The following is a 7,108-nucleotide window of genomic DNA, read 5'->3' on the forward strand; positions in this document are numbered from 1 at the left end:
TGACAAACATGAATACAAATTTTTTATCTATGGTTTGGACCTCAATCCGATCAACTCAAAAAAAATGCACCAACCTTAAAAAACTGTAGATATTTTCAACAAAAATGGGTGTAAAAATTGCAAAAAATAATGACTTACAATTCATACTTTTGCACGCCATTGCATTTTGGTATTTATGACTTTGATAGAGATATTTTTGTAACACTAAATTTGATTTTCCTTTATTTAAGAAGACAATCATTAGATGAAACCATCAGCGAGGCTTCTATCGTCTTTTAGACTGTGCAACCTAAATTAGTAATGAAAGCTTTGATTTTTTTTTAACATTGAGTTTCTTATCACGCACCTAGAGGGGTTGGAATGGGTCTTGACAGTCGTCAGTTTAAAGCTTTACTTGCAGACATATCACTTCACACCATCGTGCTGCCGAGACCAAAATAATCCCGTGAACACAGAACCATGTTGAGTGTGATACTCTGAGACACCTGTCAATCAGTCGCGCAACGCAAACAGACTCTTTTTTTTATTGCAACCATGATATCATTGGGATAAAAAAGTGATGCGGAACTGAAACAAATAGGAAAAACTGATCAAATCCACATCTTATTTTGAAATTCTCCAGAATTTGTTTTGAAGAAAATGGTCACAAGTTTTAGCTTTTGGTTGTCTAGGAAACACAATCATCAAAATTGAACCACTTTGGATATATTTTGTGTTATTTCTTGTTTTACCTCAATCCTACTGAAGAAATACATTAAAAGCATTTCAAAATATTTGCTCTTAATTGCACATATAATTGATGTTTGGTTACTTTTTCTGAGCCGCGGTTGGCAAAAAATATCTAAAAGTAAATTTTATTTTGATTTTAAGAATATAAGATCATTGATCTGATCAAAAACACAAGTTAATCATTGCTATTTCTTAATATTTCTTTGTCATATTTGAGAAAAAACAAGTGTGGTCCAAAAATGACTAATTTCTGGTTCTGGTCTTTACAGCAAAAATCTTAAAAGCAACAAAAAGTTATACAGTTACATTTCTTTAGAGACTTTTTTTCTTTTATTATTTTAAGTCAAGATTAAAAAAAAAAAAACTCAGAAGAACCCTTATTTCAAAATGGTGGCTAATCTGTTGGTTTTATCACCATAGCAACCATTCCATTTTTTGTTCGTCTGGAGGTGACAATTACATCGATGTAATTTTCAGATGAATCGGCAAAAGTAAATTTTTTGATTTCCTTAGCAACAGGGTGTTTTTTTTGCTAACCACCCCCACATTTTTTTTTAAATCTCTTGTTGTGTGAAAAAGTGAAAATGGCTAAATTTCACACTTTGTCCAGCTTAGTTTTTGGCAGTTTCTATTGCAATGATATAGTAGGGAGGTTGTTATTCTCTATGTCACAAATTATTTTTACCATGTATTGGATACGTACAAGTTTCGACGAGTTTTGTAAAACGCCAAAATAGAAGCGCTTTTTTCCATTCTGGTTGAGCCCCAGCTCCAAAAAAAAAAAAACTTTTTTCAAAATGGTGGCTATTTTGGTGGTTTTATCACCATAGCAACAATTTAATTTTTTGTTCGTCTGGAGGTGACAAATAAATCTAAGTCATTTTTAGAAGAATCGGCAAAAGCAAATTTTTTGATTTCCTTAGCAACCGAGGTTTTTTTTGCTAACCACACTCACATTTCCAATAAATCATATCTTACATTTTTTTTTGTTAATTTTGAGCCAGGGATTCATGTAATAAATTCTAACAATATTCCAGTTACAAATGTGTTAGCAACAAGGAAACGCCACTTTTGTGAGCTCGCTAGGCTAACAACATTTAAAATCTAACTTTTTTTAATCCAACACTTCATTAGTAAGTAGCTTCCTGGTGATGATCAAGGAGTTATAAGGCATTCCTGAGAGGAGCTTTAATTTTTAGCCGGTACTTTAAGTGATTTCCTTTTTTTATTATTATTCAAGATGGCCGCCTGAAAAGAAAAAAAAAACAAAAAAAAAAACAAAAACAAGATGGCCGCCTATTTTTGAGGTCGGCAAAACTTCGGTTATGGTTGTAGACCTGACTGTTGTAGATCAATTCTTTTTTTCTGTGACCGTCCCATAAGTCATAAATTCATATTACCAGGTATTAGATACTTGCATGTTTTTTGAGTTTCTGAGTATGTACCAGTGGTGATATTTTTTCCCAAAAGCCAATTAAGACGAGAAAATTGCAAAAACAACCTGGAGAGAATAAAATGTGTGTTACTGACAGAGCAGTTGGGATGTTTCCCCCAAACAGCTCAATGTTCTACCTAATGGAGGCATGACTTCTCGACCACTGGACAAAGCACTTGGAGCGCCGGTTTCCCCAGCCCACTTCACGCTTGCCTGAGCCTGAACACATGACAAGTAAAACCCGAAGGCATGGGTTGGTAATGGGGGGGTGAGCAGTACAGGAGGAGGAGGAGGAGGAGTGGAGATGCAGGAGACATCCAAAGTGTTTTGATTTGCGTGTGCGGCGGATCCTTGAATGATTTTTTTTCCTTGGATGCTGTATTTGCATCCCTCTCCTGCTTCTTTCTTGGAGGTAACCATTGTTTCCTCAGAGCGGATCACTTCATGAATGTAAGTACCTCCTTTGTTCACTTTCACTCAGATTGTTCCTCTAGAATCAATGGATTTAGTCTTTTTTTTCTTCTTACCCGTGGAGTACTCGCAAAGGGATGTCATACATCTGAGGGGCGGAACAGCGTGGGGGGGAGTTTGGCTACTTCTGTGCTCCATGTGGTCCCGGCGTGGTAGTATGAATGCACGCCGCTGTCATTGTCTCAGAGCGGCTTTTGTTCCAACTTGTATTGGCGCTCTATTTCGTGCTATGAAAATGGGAAAGTTTTGAGAAAACCAAAAATTCCATTTATTGAGTATTCATTTAAGTTTTTTTTTTTTGCTAAAGAGGCATCTACATCCTAAAGAATTATAAAGGAGTGGTTGTACTACACTTAAATATTTATGTTTTACCACTCGCTTGTTAGTCGGACCCAGAGGGGCTTTGTTTAAGTCAATATGTCGTCCAATTTCTTTGGCTTTTCATACACGAACGTGGACAAATTGCTTGTTTGTGCTGCAGTATAATGACACCGATTGCCCCACATTGAAGACTGGAAATAATGGATGTGATGCCGATTGCATTTGTTTTGGTCGACAATGAAAAGTCGTTGTGTACCTAATAATTCCACTTCAATTGGAATCAATTGTTGCGATCTTATAGCCCATTTTTAGTCAATAGTTTGACATTTTTATTTGTAGAAATCCAAAAATCTGACTCCAAAATAATGTATTGCCTCCAATGAAATACCTGAAATGACTAACAGTGAAATAGAGTCAGGTGACCTGCCTGAGGACTCGGTGACTGTGAGTCTGGGATTCTAACCTCTGGCTACTAAAAGGCATAGAGCTTCTTAACCTACTGAGCCTGAGAAGCTGATGTAACAGGAGAGTTTCACAACATTTTAGCTCAAACTTTAGCAAAAAATAAGCCACAATTATGTTCCAAACTAATCTTTATTTCATTAGTCCAGTACTTGTTCCAAAGGGTCACAGTGAGGTAGTGTAGTAGACTCGGTTTAAAAAAACCTTTGGTTGGTTCTACTTTCACACTTTTTGAACCGCTGCTTGTTGGTGGATATTAGGGCTGCCACGATTAGTCGACTAATCGACTATTAAAATAGTCAACGACTAATTCAATAGTTGATTAGTCGTTACTTTTTATTATATTTAGTTAGAGTGTGGTAAAGTTGAAAGTTATAATGGCACAATTCTAGATTTTTGGTCCATTTTGACATTTATTACGATTTTTTATACTATTTTGGAGTTTAGGTAATATTTCGGCTGCATGTTAGCTGTTTTGGCTAATTTAGGCTTTCTTTTTTTTAGTTTTTTAGGCTGTTTTGGAATTTAGCTAATATTTCAGCTACATGTTAGCTGTTTTGGCTATTTTAGACTAATTTGGCACTTAGCTAATATTCCAGCGGCATGCTAGCTATTTTAGCTAACGTGGGCTTTCTTTTCAGTTTTCAGGCTGTTTTGGAATTTAGCCAATATTTAAGCTAAATGCTAGCTGTTTGGGCTCATTTTTTTCTGTTTTTAGACTAATTTGGAGTTAAGCTAATTTTTCAGCTTCATGCTAGCTATTTTGGCTAACTTAGGCTTTCTTTTCAGTTTGTTAGACTGTTTTGGAACTTAGCTAATATTTAAGCATCATGCTAGCTTTTTAGTTTAAGGCGTTTTCCTTATTTAGGTTATTTTGGAATTTAGCCAACATTTCAGCTACATGTTAGGTGTTTTAGCTATTTCTTTTCTGTTTTTTAGACTAATTTGGCATTTAGCTAATATTACAGCTACTTGCTAGCTATTTTGGCTAACTTCGGCTTTCTTTTCAGTTTTTAGGGTGTTTGGAATTTAGCTAATGTTTCAGCATCATGCTAGCTGTTTAGTTTAATTTAGGCTTTTTTCTTTTTTAGGTTATTTTGGGATTTAGGCAATATTTAAGCTAAATGTTAGCTGTTTAGGCTAATTTTTTTCTGTTTTTAGACTAATTTGGAGTTAAGCTAATTTTTCAGCTGCATGCTAGCTATTTTGGCTAACTTAGGCTCACCTTTCAGTTTTTAGGCTATTTTAGAATTTAGCTAATATTTCAGCATCAAACTAACTGTTTAGTTTAATTCAGGCTTTTTTCTTATTTAGGTTATTTTGGAATTCAGCCAATATTTCATCTGTTTTTGCTATTTTTTTCTGGTCTTTTTAGACTTTTTTGGCATTTAGCTAATATTCAAGCTACATGCTAGCTATTTTGGCTAACTTAGGCTTTCTTTTCAGTTGTAAGGCTGTTTTGGAATTTAGCTAATGTTTCAGCACCATGCTAACTTCTGTGTTTAATTTTTTACTTTTTTTATTATTTAGGTTATTTTGGAATTTAGCCAATATTTCAGCTGTTTTGGCTATTTTCTTCTGTTTTTTAGACTAATTTGGAGTTTGGCTAATATTTCAGCATCATGCTAGCTATTTTGGCTAACTTAGGCTTTCTTTTTAGTTTTTAGGCTGTTTTGACAACAAACACTGTTCATGTTATCAGAGTTGCGTCAACTAAGGACAACATTTTAACCTTTTGACTGGCTGATCATCTAAAGTGCTTCTATCTGCTCAACAATGGAGTCAGTCATTTATAATCTCACTATTCAAATGACTGAGTTTGGGATTGAGCAGATTTTCAAACTCTATTACTCCCACTGCTTCATGTTACTCTGATATTACTGTTTGGAAACTCCAACAAAAGATTAGCCGTGGTCAAACAATAAAAAAAAGCTATCTTGAAATGGGTTTGTCCTTTTAATATAAGAAACACCCTTTTAGGCATGTTTTATGATCTTATGTAGATTAGTCAAGTGGGGCAAATATGTCAGATTTGAGTTGTTAACAAAACTGAAAAAAAACAACATTTTGTTGCTTTTGGTTGTTAAGTTAATATGTCTGCTTTGAGGTCATAGCTGATTTTACAATCCATCTTTATACCTTCAAGCCATTTTGTTGGATTATAGATTTAAATTCTCCGTTCTACAATGGTTACCCGCTGAGTTCAAGCTTTTTGCAGTGGGTAAAAACAGCAAATCAATCATGATATGAGGAAATTCAAAAAGATGGCAAAAACTTTGGACAAAACTGTGTTCATTTTGACAGATTGCAATATTTTGAATTCCAGTTGGTTTTAACAGCCCCCAGTGGGCTAAAAATGTGATTAAGTGTTAAAAGAAAATGTTGTACATAAATAATTTATAATTCAATAACTCCTGATGAGCTGAAGTAATTGATTCTTCAAAAATACACTGGATTACCTTTGATTTTCACATGATTATTTCCATGTTTAGATAGTACAATGGATGGGGTTCAATTTAATCTAATTATTGTAACTTTTCAATCTTTTATGCATTCGGATTCCAAAATGGACACAAAAGCCTGAAATACGTATTTACAATGCGGTGACTTAGAGTTTTCATTGGTCACTTGAATGCACCTTGCAGATGAACGTAGCTGGTTGTAGAGTTATTAGGGCTGGGTGACATTAATAATTTCCAGATTTGAATCCATTCACCAGAGCCTGGATCAATTTGATTCCAATTTTTTTTCCCGATTTTTTTTTCGATCCACTTGATTCAATTTGATTAAATCAAATTTAAGCGGTTTATACATTTAGCAACATTTGTTTAGAATAACATTAATAATTTATAAATATTCTTTGAATATATTCATATTTATCTGATACAGTTCACATACTGTAAAATGTATTATTTAAATTATAATGAGACTGTTAATACCATACAGTGTTACATTTATTGTCAAACAGAGAAGCTCCAACAATTGTTCTGCCTCTCCTGGAGGGCGTTTCAGTTTGGCCACTAGGTGGCGATCACGCTAAAGCATTACACCTTATTCCAGAAGAAGAAGAAAGTATGAGCAAAAAACTGCTCTAGATCAGGGTCCCCAAACTTTTTCTTGTGGGGGCCTCATAACTGTTTCCTTCTCTGATGAGGGGCGGGGTCGGTTTGTAGGTTAATAGAAAAAGTGTAACATTAACAGCCTAAATGTAAACATTTAGCTGAATATGGCCGGATTTTAAATAATTCATTTCTGTAATCTCCACAGACAAAAACAATATTAAAACATTTAAATACTAGATATATAGCATTACCTGTGATAATGGTAGTGTGAATGCTGTAAACTGAATGTGGCGAAAATTTATTTGCTGAAATAACTGAAGCCAATAGCTGAAAAAAGCAGAAGCGAATAGCTAGCTATATTAGCGAAATGCCAAATTAGCCTAAAAAACTGGTAAAATGACCAATTTAGCCAAAACAGCTAACATTAAGCTAAAATATTAGCTAAATTAGCCAAAACAATTTTGAAAAAAAGCCTAAATTAGCTAGCTAGGAGCTAGCATTTGGCTGAAATACTAGCTAAATGCCAAATTAGCCTAAAAAACTGGTAAAATGGCCAATCTAGCCAGAAGAGCTAACATAAAGCTAAAATACTAGCTAAATTAGCCAAAACAATTTGAGAAATAGCCTG

The 7,108-nt window shown here is 34.4% G+C and overlaps 1 protein-coding gene and 1 long non-coding RNA gene across 7 annotated transcripts in view; one reads left to right on the top strand and one right to left on the bottom strand.

Annotated features, from left to right (window-relative positions):
* Positions 1-7,108, bottom strand: part of LOC112160028 — a 375,093-nt gene that overhangs the window by 148,077 nt on the left and 219,908 nt on the right. The window lies entirely within an intron of this gene.
* Positions 1,456-7,108, top strand: part of LOC112160027 (E3 ubiquitin-protein ligase Midline-1) — a gene marked incomplete in the record, with an annotated part of 85,905 nt that continues 80,252 nt past the window's right edge. Inside the window, 1 exon segment of the mRNA XM_036215460.1 lies at positions 1,456-2,614.

Source organism: Oryzias melastigma, linkage group LG2, assembly GCF_002922805.2.
Source record: "Oryzias melastigma strain HK-1 linkage group LG2, ASM292280v2, whole genome shotgun sequence".
Classification (NCBI taxonomy): Eukaryota; Metazoa; Chordata; class Actinopteri; order Beloniformes; family Adrianichthyidae; genus Oryzias; species Oryzias melastigma.